Source organism: Protomyctophum parallelum (genome assembly GCF_964188405.1).
Source record: "Protomyctophum parallelum genome assembly, chromosome: 19".
Lineage (NCBI taxonomy): Eukaryota > Metazoa > Chordata > Actinopteri > Myctophiformes > Myctophidae > Protomyctophum > Protomyctophum parallelum.
Window position 1 is genome coordinate 7,527,859 of NC_139717.1, and position 15,391 is coordinate 7,543,249.

Sequence of the window (15,391 nt, forward strand, 5' to 3'; positions counted from 1 at the left end):
AATAGAAACAGCTTCATGCAGCTAACTCACGTCTAGAATACTACAATATAGTGACACAGGTATTTATTTCTTAAAATGTACAACCCAACAGTCTCCCAACCACGCAGACCTTGTTCCTCTTTAACCACTTTCAAACAGTGGTGTGTATATCCATTTATTTCGAATAATTTCAAAACATTGTAAACGTAGCAGATCTACGTGTACAGCTGCTACTTTGCTATAGCAGAATAGGGGTCAGCAGGGGGTATAATTTCCTCCCTCCCCCTCTACGCTGAAAATAGCCGATCTACAAGTTCAAAATGCACCCCAAACATAAAAGGTTGTGATCTGCATTTTTTTTAATTAGATAAACAAAATGCTTTAAAATGTTTCACCGATAATGAACAGTTTTTGCTTATTCATGCCCAGAATAGGGACGCTGTAGGGTTGGTGTGGTTAAGTTTCAGCAAACATGGGGTATTAGGTTTGACTACACTCCGCATAACCCCATGAGTGTTCCATGCCCAAGTGCCCTTGAGCAAGAAGACAGAGAGTCCCTAACAGCTCCGGAGGCGCTGCTGCTCTGTCGCTCACCCTGCATTCTGACCTTGCAGTGGACGGAAGGTCTGGAGGAAAGACTAATTTCTCCCCTCAGGGTTGAAGTATATATAAAATAAAGAAATCTGCCTATTATATACTGTGGGTTTAGGAAGTGGATAGTGACAAAGTGAAAATAGACTGCGGAGGAGCAGGGCGTGCAGAGCTGCTATCCCCCAAATCATCTTAAATGTAAGAGTGTCTTTGTTAAAGTCAAATGTAAAAGTTGAAAAGAAAGCTGCCGACAAAGCTCACGTGACAGTCACCACCTCGTCGCCCCATTCATATCGCCTCTGTCGGATGGAAAACTCACATGTCCAAAACTGTTACTTTTCAGGGCAAAAGTAGCAGATCGACAAGCTCTAAAAGGTTGTGGCGCTTGTGGATCTACTTCTGATGCTTTTGCATGTATGTACTATACGCCGTAGTATGATCAAGTAGGGTGTTAATTTAGGGGGGAAATGCACAAATTAAAAATATACAGGTGTCTGCCCGACAGCAACAAAATCAGTAAGCCTCTTTGAATGATAGGTTTAGGGAAGGCTGCTAGAGCACTGCACTTGCACTGATTCTTTTTTGAGGGGCGCTAGCCCCTCCTATATTCAGCTATTAGTGTAGATTATCGTCATACACAAACATTAAAGTCCCATTGACAATGAATGGAGAATTTACGTTATACGTCATGATTTGTCCACATATTATGTGTCCACATATTATGTTGACGAGCAATGAATAGAGAATTTACGTCATTATTTGTCAGAGAAAATCGGTATTTTTGTCTTACACAAAACTCCCAATGAATGGAGAATTTACATCGGTGTACGGTGTAAATTCTTAGTATGGTGATGAGAGCGCCCCTCACTTCACACAGGTGTGATATTTATAACTCTCTCTGGTCTTGTTGTCCAGGACAAGGCCCCGTCATCTCCACATTTTAACCATCAGTTATAAAGCAGTGGTCCAAAACATCAGATAAATTACTTATGACTATGTCACTGATTCATCACTGATTGTTTCCCCTGTCTGCTGTGTCTCCCGTCTGCTTTGACGACCAAGCCACAGTGGAACCAGAGAATTATGTTCAAATCTTTAACCGGAGTTGAAAATGCTTGGGAGTCTGCATGGGTTACAAGTTAAAGTTAAATATATGAATATTCCTACTCTTACCTATGGCCATGAAGTGTGGGTCATGACGGAAAGAATAAGGTCGCAAATACAAGCAGCCAAAATTAGTTTTCTCCGACGGGTGGCTGGCATCTCCCTTGGTGAGATATGGTGAGAAGTTCAGTCACACAAGAGACGCGTCACTGCTTCTTCACTTGGAAAGGAACCAGTTTAGGTGGCTCGGGCATCTGGTTAGGATATGCCTCTCGGGCGTCTCCCTATAGGGAGGTCCTCGAGGGACATCCCTCTGGGAGGAGACCCCGGGCAGACCAAGGCGCAATTGGAGGAACCACATCGACTCACTGGCCATGGAACTTCTCGGGATTCCATGGATGGATGGATGGATGGATGGATGGATATTAATGTTGTACAGTAGGTCTCATTTCCACATGCATATTTGAGAGATAATATCTGTGTGTCTCTGGGTTAAGACATATAGTTCCCAAGATCCAGAAGACAATTATTATAGCTACCAATTTGTAGCCAATATGTTTATTGCCAATTCCAAGAACATTTACCAAAAAGGAAAGAATTTAATTGAGTCATCAGTTCAATTCTGTACATTGTCCACAAATGAAATGATACACAGATTGTTGTGCAATTTGGGATACATGATCCGTATGCAATATGCCTTGGAATGGGATTCAATTAGCATTAGAGTCAATATTCATACCTCATGTACTAATCTACTTCCTACGCTAACTTCTCTGAAACTAATCAAATCACATTTCTCGGCAGTGACGGAAGGGAAACGGCTGCCCGTTCCAATAAGAGCTCTACAATAAGAAATGTACGCACACTGTCCATGTCGTTTGGTCTCTCTGATAGCCAGCCAAATTCATTTCAATTTTCTTGAAAGGATTAAAGCACCGTGTAAACTGTAAAGTGCCTCCTCCTCCTCCTCCCCCCATGGTTGCCTCTCTCCTCAATACCCCCCCCCCCCCCCCCCCTCCCTCTCTCTCTCTAACTTTTCCTCCTGTTCGTCCAAGTATACGTGCAGTTTAACGTCTGTCTGCTATAATGGGCTGTTATCTGCTGCCTTTATGCTCATAAACATTTCACGACGTGTGTGTGCGAGTGAGATAGCATGTAGTTGTGTGTACGTGCTTGCGGTGAATTTACAGGGTTCTTCAAGATGGATTTTTGCAGCAGTAAAGTGCTGACAATGAGAGGAGAGCTGAAGGAGAACCGGACAGATCACTCCTCCACCTCTCTGACTCCTCCTTAATCCCTTATCTCTCCTCTCTGCCTCATCCAACACCTCTCCTCCCCTCCTGTGTCATCTGCCCTCCCTTAAATATCTCCTTCAATCATACACCTCTTTCTTTTTCCAAGTCTCATTCTCCTCTTCCCAACTTTCACCTCTGGCTCAGACTTCTGCTCTTCAGTGGTCGCGGGTCAGTGTCGGGAAAACACAAAAGTTGTGTCCCCAAATAGGCTATCCAGTACTTTAACTCAAGTATAAATTTGACTGAGAATCTTTTAATTCAGTAATATTTCATTTTCACCAAGAGTATACTGTACTCTGACTCAAGTACTGAGGTTGATACTTTGTCCACCACTGAAGCGTTATTCATAGTCTGGTCTTCGGTGGTGAGGTGACCACCGAACTACAACATGACATCACGAGCCGCGGTGAAGAGCAAACCACCGCCACCCCCCAGCCCTTCTCTCTGTTTTTACTCACCACCGCTCAACGTTATTTCAGCTCCGGTGGTCACCTCACCACCAGAGCGGTGGTCACCTCACCACTGAAAATCCAGACTATGAATGAGCCTTTAGTCCTGTGACAAATGCCTTGCAAGTAATTTACACAAGAACGTTAGCTGTAACTGGCTGTAGCTGAGAGGATCGAGACAAGGCTTCCTGGAAATTGGAAGGTTGCCAGTTAGACACTCCCGCTAACCCGGTGTACGTATGTGTCCCTGAGCAAAACACTTAACCCCTTAACTGCCCCCATGGCATCCACTGTCTGCTCCTAATGGTTGGAATGGCTAAATGCAGATGAAAAATGTCAGGTAGTTAAGTGCAAATGTACTTGACAGAAACAAAACTTTGTAAACTAACAATAATCGCCCCAGGTAGGCCTACTGTATATATAGTGTAGGCCTGGCCTTTGTTGGCTGAGACAGACAATAATATATTGCAATTGTATTACCGGTAATTAAACCATTTTGAGATTCATTCCAGTTGCTAGTGAGTTTAAATTGGATGTGAGGGAGCTAAATTCAAATCGCACACTGTCTAGCGAGCATAAATGTTAACTTAGCCATTTACATGTCTGCCAGCTCACAATAGTTATAGCTATAGGTACATGTGAGTGAACGCAAAAATTATATATAGCCTCCAGTAGTCCACATTATCGTATATTGATCATCGTGGTATATGTTAGCGTTACATTACATATACAGCAGATCATTTGATTGATGTTGCCTTCCAGAATAATTATGCTCTTGAGAAAATATAATGTTTGTGCCAAATAACCCCCTCCCATAAATCAGTCCATCCATATGTCCATACCTCCTCCTCCTCCTCTCCTCTCCTCCTCCCCCCGCTTCTTCCTCTCACATCCCCTCTGGCTTGTTTCAGCCACGCTTCTATGCACCTGCTTTTGGACAGGATACACTTATACACTTGGTTTAACCTTTCAACCTTATAGTGAAAATCTTTCACATCCTTCCCCCCCCTAAAGATCATGAGCTGAGTTTCTTTTTTCTTTTTTTTACCCAAAATATATTTTTTCTTACCAATAACACATCAACAAATGGCTAATATTGCATAATGCATATCTCTTTAATTGCATAAAAGTGCAGAATATTTCAGGCAGCCCGGAGAGCTAATGGGTGAATTCAATGTTCTTCCCTCGTCTACATAAACCAACAAAGGATTTTACGCCCACTCCAGTAGTCTGAAGAACATCCTTTGATGACATGGTCTTCCGTTTTCTCCGCGAGAGCAATCAAACTCCCATTTGAACCTCAAAGTGAGTCATTTTGTGCCCTTTGCAAAACATCTACAGCGGGTGCGTCTTTGTTTATCATCTCGACTTCAAGCTGTGTGACGAATTTTGCAGAGCAAGCCACACTTTCTCTCCACAACGGAGAGAGACCAGGCTTGTTGTGGTACAGTGTTTCTCCTGGAGGTGGAAATGATCTCTGCCATAATGATCAAAGGTTCAGCTTGAGTGAGCTGGGAATGCTTTTCTTTTTGGCGTTACGGCTCTATCTAAAACCAACATCTGGAGGAAGAGATGACACTCTGATAGCCACAGGCAGCTAAGCACACACACACACACACACACACACACACACGTAGGCCTACACACACGTACACACACACACTGACACACGCACACGCACGCACACACACACACACACACGCACGCACGCACGCACACACACACACACACACACACACACACACACACACACACACACACACACACACAGCCCTACACAAATGCATTTTCTTTGCTGTCAGGTGGAAAGGTGTCCTGGAACTGTTGCGCTATACGGTATTTGCTACTTTGTGTGACGCGATTTTTTAAAATTCATAACATTTATAAAAAGTGAAAATACCTTTTTAATGTAGATAAGAGGTTTCTGCCCAACAGCAATGATACTGGCTAGCTACGCAAGTGAGGAAATCGTTACCACAGAGCCAATCGAAAACAAACAACAGTTTGCTCAAGCGGGTGGGGGGGGGATTGACATTTTTTAGCTTCAGGCAGAATAACCCCTTGTCAACCATTCTGGCCCCAAGCACTGGGTGGGCGTTTTGCATAAACCAAAAAGTGGTAGAGCCAATCAGTGCCTACGCTCAGGGACACTTTTTGTTTTTCTGCAACACACTCACCCATACAGAGGTTGGGGCCAGACCAATCTGCAACACACTCACCCATGCAGAGGTTGGGGCCAGACCAATCTGCAACACACTCACCCATGCAGAGGTTGGGGCCAGACCAATCTGCAACACACTCACCCATGCAGAGGTTGGGGCCAGACCAATCTGCAACACACTCACCCATGCAGAGGTTGGGGCCAGACCGGTCTGCAACACACTCACCCATGCAGACAGAGGTTGGGTTTGCAGCAGACACATGATGGTGTTACCAGGCTATAGTGGTCCTGTCTGACAGACAGGATCTTAAGGCCTCAATAGAAAAGCATGAGAGATGAAATACAGTACAACCACAGCACTTTTTGACCTACATTTGATCGGTTTGGCTTTGACGACCTAGTCGTGATTGGCTGCCCCGAGTCTGAACCCATACTCTGAAACGCTGCCTATAGCCAATGGGAGTGCCTCCTAAGCGCTGGCTGAAAGGCAGCAACGCGGAAGTGTTAACCCAGAGCGCCTCACAACCTTAGAGTAGCGGCTAATGTCATGAGCTAAGTGGAGCTACACAACAAAACACAGTGATTGAACCAACCAAAGCACGCCGGAAACGAACGCAAACAACGGCCGCGAGGTTGTCACAGAGAAACAAAAATAATAACAAATAATAGGGGGAAAAACAGGGAGACAGACGCACAACGGAGACAGACAGCACTTGTTTCACGGTTCACCTGACAGTTAATGACTTGTCATTCTTGTTTATAGTTACATCACAGTAACATACTCTACCATACAGATTGGTCAAAATAAAGTTAGATAGCGTACCATTAAGCACTTAAATACTCTTACAAACCCTACACACTCAAAGTGTACGTCAAATGTAAAAATGGCAGATCTACATTCTACAAGATCACAAAACAGCACGTTATGAGCTTGTATAGAGCTCATTTTTCTTGACTGTTCACCTATAATGTAATGCAGCCAATGTGTCTCTCATTCATTTCACTCTGAGCCGCAAGGATTTGTACTGTGTACGGTGCAGTCATGCATACAGATGGACAGAGACATAATGCTCTCATAAGCTATACCCACACAGACAGTCATACAATGCATGCAGAGATAAACAAGCATGCACACTCATGCACACAAGCAAAGAATTGTACTGTAGTGTACAAACGCACGTGCACAACGCATTACGCACACACTCACAAACAACGACGACACGACCCCATCCCCTGAAGTAATGATCCGTATCAGAAATACAATCATCTCATCTCATCTCATATATGTCCGCGTCTTCCCACATCCACCGCACCCATCCGTTTCATCCACTGTGCCGTTTCACTGACGCTAATTTAAACAGACTGACTGACTTGTGTGTCATAGACAGCATTTTGCCAGCAGAACCAGTGGAGTGTAAAGTATATTTAATTGTACTGCAAGTACAATTTTGAGGTATTTGTACTTCTTCTAACTCCACCACATATCTCAGAGACAAATATTGTACTTTTACAACACTCCATTTATTTGAACACTTTAGTTACTATAGTTACTTTGTAGATTTTGATTATTATTACAAAACATACATTAATCACTTCAGCCATATAGGCTACAGTACAATTCCACCATTTGAAAATAGCCGATTTACAAGCTCACAATGCATCACATTGTGGGCTTGCAGATTGGCTATTTTCAAATTATTTCTATACAACATTTGTATACAATTGAAAAACTTGAAAAGGTACATTCTGCATAATGAGTAATACTTTTACTTTTGGTACTTTAAAGGGATAGTTCAGATTTTTTAAGCTGTATGAAATACACCTTAATATAGTGGTTGCACTATCCCTATAGTGGTTGCACTGTATTAAAGTCCCATGGTGGGAGTTCTGCTCTGGTTTTGGTCAATATTAAAGATGGAGTTTTTTCCACCCTAAAACATGATCATCAGGTATTATTACAATATAAGGGGGAAGAACTTTTTCCAAAAAGTGTACAGTATTTGTTAAAATCATGCTTTTATGTGGACACGCCCACCAGTTCATTAAGTATGCCTGGTTTGCCTGGTGGGTGGTGATGGGTGGTGATCCACCTGAACTGAAGCCGCACCCACAGCTGTAGTTGTATGATAAAGGGGGAGGGGCTGATAGTGTGGTGTCACTATATTACTGTTTACTTCATTGGCCCGTTTGACTGTCAAGGGTTCAGCCTCCAGGAAGAAACCCTAAATACAAAGTTAATACACCATTGCACATAAAAAGAGTAAATTAATTTACAAAACTAACGTCATTTGTATTGTTGACCTATTTCTAAAATATTAGCGCAACTTTCGTTTAACTTTGACTTCCATGTGATAGAGGGGTCAAAAATTGCACTAATATTTTAGAAATACAAATGACGTTAGTTTTGTGGATTAATTTACTTTTAATGCGTGGCTCCCAGTGCCCCCCGCAAAATGACCGGAACTACTTAATATTGACCAAAACCAGAGCAGAACTCCCACCACAGGACTAGATTAATGATGTATTTCATACATCTTAAATAAATAAAAATCTGAACTATCCCTTTAAGTGCATTGACTACATTCAGATGCCAATACTTTTGTACTTGTACATTTTGAATTCCAGACATGTAACAGAGTATTTTTATATTGCAGTATTGATACTTTTATACTTACGTAAAAGCGAGCAGAGCCCATATTTCCCCCACAGTCACTGGAGGATGTGTGGACCATGGTGCGCTTCCCTGCACAGATAAGACAATAACGTCAAATAAAAGGTTTTTTCAATTTACTCTGCATTGGACATGCAAATTGAACAGTCAATGCCCACCACCCCCCCCTCCCCCACCCACTCACCCTTTTTTATCAATCATATATCACATGTGTGATGTGGCGTGCAAATGAAAAACAAAAACAAACGGTTGTATTAAAAAAACAATTCCTAGGGTTTTGTAATAGCCTCTTTGTTTTCTTCTCCTTGTTTTTTATCTTTTATATTTTCATGTTTTTTAAGACCGACACCATTGGCATTTTATTCAATACACATGGGCCCTCATTTATCAACCGTGCGTACGCCAAAATATGGGCGCACGCCGAAATTACCGACATTTTCGGCATTTAACATTTCCGGCAAAGCTTGAAATTGAACTTGAGTAGGACAAATAGTCACGTCTGGTCGGGAGCTTCCGTACGCAATTGTCCTCACCTGTTTTTCTGTCCTAGAACAGCGGAGCAGCATTGTCTGACCAGCTGAGAGGCTGCCAAAGGCATCGAAACATAGGCTATGTATTCACTCCTAAAATGTTAATATAAAACTGTATGTATATGGGCTACATGTAAAAAAGAAAAAGAAAAGGAAAAGAAAAAAGGAATAGACCTACAAGATGTGTCTTTCCAACTTTACAATTAAAATCGCGCTTGATTTAAGCCATTTAAACAGTGTTTTGCATGAGCGCATACATGCGAAGATTTGGGCTGTCTGTGCTGGAATATTTCCATGACGTTGGAAAGTTCAAAGTAGCCATAGTGCAATGCAGCTGCGGAGAGTCCCAACGTGGTATAGCCTATATTGTAGCCTAATCTACAGCAGGCCGATGTCTTTCTGGAGTTACAGTATGTGCAATATAATAAACCTGACGCATCGCTCGAATGCCAAATGTACCGTGCCAGGCTGCCAGCGCAAGTGGGAACTGCATCGGAGATATAGGTATATTACCCAGCCACCAGCCACACATGAGGCTATGGTTTTGGCTGCACATTCATATAATGACAGTTGACAGCCCGGCCACTGCAGTGCAGACTAACGACTGCGAGGCAATCTAAATAGACTGTCGAACGTGCATGGTCACTTGGTCAGTTGGTCACGGACGGACCACTGTGATAGAGAGAGACAGTTGTTTGCAAATAGCGATATGTGCGTGCGTGCGTGCGGGGGGTGAGGCGGGCAGCAAGGGAAGCGAACTTAGCGAAGCGAGAGGAGAAACAGACAGGGACCCTGCATTAATTAAATAAAGTTGTAGGCCTACCCTGTCACAGGGTAGGCCTACAACTTTATTTAATTCATGCAGGTGTTCGTTCTTTATTTGTTTAACAACACACCAGTTGTTGGGCTTGCAAGTTGCGTGTGCGTGCTGTGCGTGTGTATGAGAGAGGGGGGTGAGGCGGGCAGCAAGGCACGGGAGAAACCTATTTTTTCATGTAACCATGGTTTCAGGAAACGTATTGCCGTTGTTCATGTCGCAAAAACGAGGGCGAGGCTTGATTTCTTAGGGCGTGCCAGATCAAATTCAGCCGTGACATTTATTAACGTGAGAACAAAATTAAGGAAGGATCAGCTGTTTGCGATCACTTTATAAATGCCGTGGCGACGTGGGTGTACTACGAAACCTGCACTCGAATCTGTGGCAGATTTTACACTCGATTGATAAATGAGGGCCATGGTGTGTGTGTGTGTGTGTGTGTGTGTGTGTGTGTGTGTGTGTGTGTGTGTGTGTGTGTGTGTGTGTGTGTGTGTGTGTGTGTGTGTGTGTGTGTGTGTGTGTGTGTGTGTGTGTGTGTGTGTGTGTGTGTGAGTGTGTGTGTGTGTGTGTGTGTGTGTGTGTGTGTGTGTGAGTGGGTGTGTGTGTGTGTGTGTGTGTGTGTGTGTGTGTGTGTGTGGTGTGTGTGTGTGAGTGAGTGTGTGGGCGCGTGTCAGTGAGTGTTAAGGAACAGCGAGCGTTAAAGTCAATTGAAAACAGGGAAAGCGTCCATAAAACACCCTGGACAACGCTCCATACATCCAGACACTCACCTGGACAACGCTCCATACATCCAGACTGTCACCTGGACAACGCTCCATACATCCAGACTCTTATAGGACAACGCTCCATACATCCAGACTCTTATAGGACAACGCTCCATACATCCAGACTCTTATAGGACAACGCTCCATACATCCAGACTGTCACCTGGACAACGCTCCATACATCCAGACTGTCACCTGGACAACGCTCCATACATCCAGACTCTCACCTGGACAACGCTCCATACATCCAGACTCTTATAGGACAACGCTCCATACATCCAGACTCTTATAGGACAACGCTCCATACATCCAGACTCTCACCTGGACAACGCTCCATACATCCAGACTGTCACCTGGACAACGCTCCATACATCCAGACTGTCACCTGGACAACGCTCCATACATCCAGACTCTTATAGGACAACGCTCCATACATCCAGACTCTTATAGGACAACGCTCCATACATCCAGACTCTTATAGGACAACGCTCCATACATCCAGACTCTTATAGGACAACGCTCCATACATCCAGACTCTTATAGGACAACGCTCCATACATCCAGACTCTTATAGGACAACGCTCCATACATCCAGACTCTCACCTGGACAACGCTCCATACATCCAGACTGTCACCTGGACAACGCTCCATACATCCAGACTCTCACCTGGACAACGCTCCATACATCCAGACTCTTATAGGACAACGCTCCATACATCCAGACTCTTATAGGACAACGCTCCATACATCCAGACTCTCACCTGGACAACGCTCCATACATCCAGACTCTCACCTGGACAACGCTCCATACATCCAGACTCTTATAGGACAACGCTCCATACATCCAGACACTCACCTGGACAACGCTCCATACATCCAGACTCTCACCTGGACAACGCTCCATACATCCAGACTCTTATAGGACAACGCTCCATACATCCAGACACTCACCTGGACAACGCTCCATACATCCAGACTCTCACCTGGACAACGCTCCATACATCCAGACTCTCACCTGGACAACGCTCCATACATCCAGACTCTCACCTGGACAACGCTCCATACATCCAGACTCTCACCTGGACAACGCTCCATACATCCAGACTCTCCTGTACCTCCTGTGGTTCAAATGGAATTTAGTCAGATAGCATGTAATTTAGTCAGATAGCATGCTATTCCTAGATCCTATGGTTCATTGTTTACAATGGTAGCCTATATTCAATATACAGAATAGATTGTGTGTGTGTGTGTGTGTGTGTGTGTGTGTGTGTGTGTGTGTGTGTGTGTGTGTGTGTGCGTGCGCGTGTGTGTGTGTGCGTGCACGTATCTTGTCTGCTCTGTTAACTAATCTACACAAGCTGTCCATATGACTGACCATTTTAAAAATGACTCAGCACAGATAGCCTGAACAGAATCCACAAGCTGTCCATATGACTGACCATTTTAAAAATGACTCAGCACAGATAGCCTGAACAGAATCCACAAGCTGTCCATATGACTGACCATTTTAAAAATGACTCAGCACAGATAGCCTAAACAGAATCCACAAGCTGTCATATATAATGCATAAATGTGTGTTGCAGTGATAAAAACAAACACACTGAAGAGACAAAGTTATTGTGGCCACATGAACGCACTTGAATATAAGAATTCTTCAAAATAGATAAATTAACTTATAGAGAAATAAGCTTGAAGACTAGAGAAATATACCTAATATGCTGGGTTTCCATCCAAGAATTATAATTAATTCATAGATGGAAAATGACCACCCTGCACTACCGGCACATTAAAGGCCTTTGTCGTAAATCTCTTGTAGTTATATTCTAGTCAATTTATTTGCTTGAGGTACGTCAGCTGATAGAAACACATTTAATCCACATTTTAGTTTTGTGACATTGCAAAAGTTTACTTAAACTCCTCTTGACACTTGGATGGAAACATACAAGCTACAGACAAGAAAACGTAACTTACATACAAAGGCATTACAGTCAGAGAAACAAAGAAAATAAACAAACTGGGAAACGTAGTACGAACGTACAATAGAATAATACAACTTAGGAAACGTAGTACGACGTACAATAGAATAATACAACTTAGGAAAAGTAGTACCAACTTTACAGTCAAACTCACAGAAAACATTTCACGGATGGAGCGACCAGCCTTACAAACAGAATAACCAACATTATACAGAGTAAAAGACAGACCAGTAAACAGAGAGGTAGACAGGCCTATACCTCGCGTTGACAGCCTTCATCTGCCTTTGCAATGCATATCGCCCCAGGCAGATTAAGTCTGGCCCCTCTCAATGCATATCGCCCCAGGCAGATTAAGTCTGGCCCCTCTTAATGCATATCGCCCCAGGCAGATTAAGTCTGGCCCCTCTCAATGCATATCGCCCCAGGCAGATTAAGTCTGGCCCCTCTCAATTGTGGGAGGACTTCACGGCCGAAGTGGTGACGAGCCAACCAGATTCGTCTGGAACCTGCAGGCTATAACCAACCGGGGCCCAGGATTCAAATACGGGGCGGGACATTGCAGGGGGGAAAAAAAATCTAACATTGAGAGGGACGAGAGTCACGAGACTAATATCCACGCAGTGCGATATTAGTATCGCTATGCGAGACAGACAGACAGACAGACAGACAGACAGACAGACAGACAGACAGACAGAAGAGTCAACTTAAATGAATGCCTGATGATGATGATGTATCATCAATACTCGTATTCAGGCTATAGTCCCGATTTGGCACTTTAGGTGCAGAAAGTGTTAAATATAATTATAGGATTTATTTCCACATTGCATCATCATGCTCGTCGACTGATCTGTCTCATGGTTTCATTCTCTTTACGGTAAGCATTTCACAAATGTTTACTAATGAATGAGCTCGATGCACAGGGGTCATCACCTGACGGCTTGTGGTGGACATTTCTGTCAAAAATGCATTTCTGCCAGGGACATACAAAATGAGTGAACCGTAATATTACCAGAAACACACAAAGAGCTAGCCCTGAATGACCATAACAGGTCTGTAACTCTGAGAGTGTTCCATTTGTACACTCTCAGAGTTAAAGGGGGTCCATGCAAATAAAACATTTGAGAACCACTAGTGCTAGTTGGACTATATATGCCATAGTTTCGTAGTAAATAATTTGTCATAGCCTGAAGAAAACCTGGAGACTTGACATTCAGTAATTGGGTCTCATGATCTTATTATAATGGTGTGTAAAAAAGAAAATCTAAACTTTGCCACAGACAAAACCAAGTCTTTGTCACGGACACATTTTGTCCGACATATTGATGACCCCTGTCGATGCGGCTCTGAGGTCCTGTTGACTGTGACATAAGGCAAAAGTGCACCTGAAACCACAGACCCATATGGTACGGGTCCATTTGGTTCCATTTTTACACTCTCAGAGTAGTGAACCCTTAAGGAATCGGACCGTTAGAGGAATCGTTAAGGAACCAGAATCGTTAACATCCCTAATGGATCCCAAACCCTGAACCACACCATCATCACGGTCACTGCATCCACAGCAGTGCTTCCCAGACCGCCTCTGGACCAGGGCCCGCTCGCAGTGTCCTCACGGACCACCGGCGGACCCTGGTCCCACAGGTTGGAAACCTCTGGTCCACGGTAGTTACTGTGATGTCATCATCACACGAATATTTAAGAGGTTTTAGTCACAGTGATGTAAGCCCCATTCATTTAAGTTTCTGTTAAAGGACCACTTCACCACTTTTCAACCTATCTTCATATACCGGTAATTCGTCCTCACTAATATTCACGATAAAAGACCACATTTTTTTCCCTACAGTCTGTGTCTCATAGGAGGGCAGTGGGCAGTTCAGAAACCCGTCCACAGTGACATCATCATTAGGCAGATTTTCTTTTAAACAAGATTATTTTGTTTAATATATTTTTATTATTATTTATTATGGCTTCCATTTTCAGATTGCAACCTTTTAGGAATAGAAAGCCTGCAGTTTCTATTAGCTTGGATTCCCCATCAATGATGTCACTGGTGAACTGCCCACAGCCCTCCTACGACACAGATCGAGTAGAAAAACATAGTGGTATTTTATCATGATCATTATAGGACCAATTTGAAAAGTGGTCCTTTAACATTTTCTGATTCTGATATACAGTACATTAGTCAAATGTCTTTTTTGTCTTCTTTACTTTACAACGTGGCTTGCTTCTTGGTCATATACAATTAGTGCCAGTAATTCATGCATGGAGGATGGAGATGACTGGAAACACTGCTGGGGGGCTCGTCCGAGGACGACCTAGATGATGATGACAGTAACTCTCCACAGGTGTATCCAAATTTAGTGGAGTCACGGCTGCTAATAATGCAATTTGAAGTAGGCCATGGAACACTTAGCACTCTAGTAGTCTTTCTGTGTGAGCAGGAACGGCGAACAGGGCTCTGTGTCTGCTCTCATTTCAAACAAGGAGCAGCGTGATTTCTCGCCGTTGTAAGGAAACGCAAACTCAATGACTAGAGACTTGCCGACAAGGCGACGCATGGTAAGTTAACATGTCCTTAGTGTATGTAGATATACTGTACCTAAGACTGCAAAAGACTAAATACAAGCATGTATTTGATGTGGTTCTAAGAAATTCAAAGAAGATTTTGTATAATCACAGTTGAATATGTTGCACATTTACCATAAAGAAGACCATATTGGGGTATCCTGGTAGTCTCATTTGGTAGAGCATGTACCGTATCAAGGCTAAGTCATTGCTGCAGCTGGTCTGGGTTCAACTCTGACCTGAGGCCCTTCTCTCTCTCTCTCTCTCTCTCTCTCTGCCTACTCACTGTCAAATAAAGCAGAACATGGCATTTATTTTTATCTTTAAAGACCATGTTTAACAACACATAAGAAACACTATAATTTCCTCACAAGTGGCGACAAGCCTCTCAAGCTGTGCATGTTTCGCCTACCTTGCTATTTTACCAAATACATTTTGAAACATACTCAGCCACTGCCAAAGCCAATGCAAGAGACTCGCAGATGCACATGT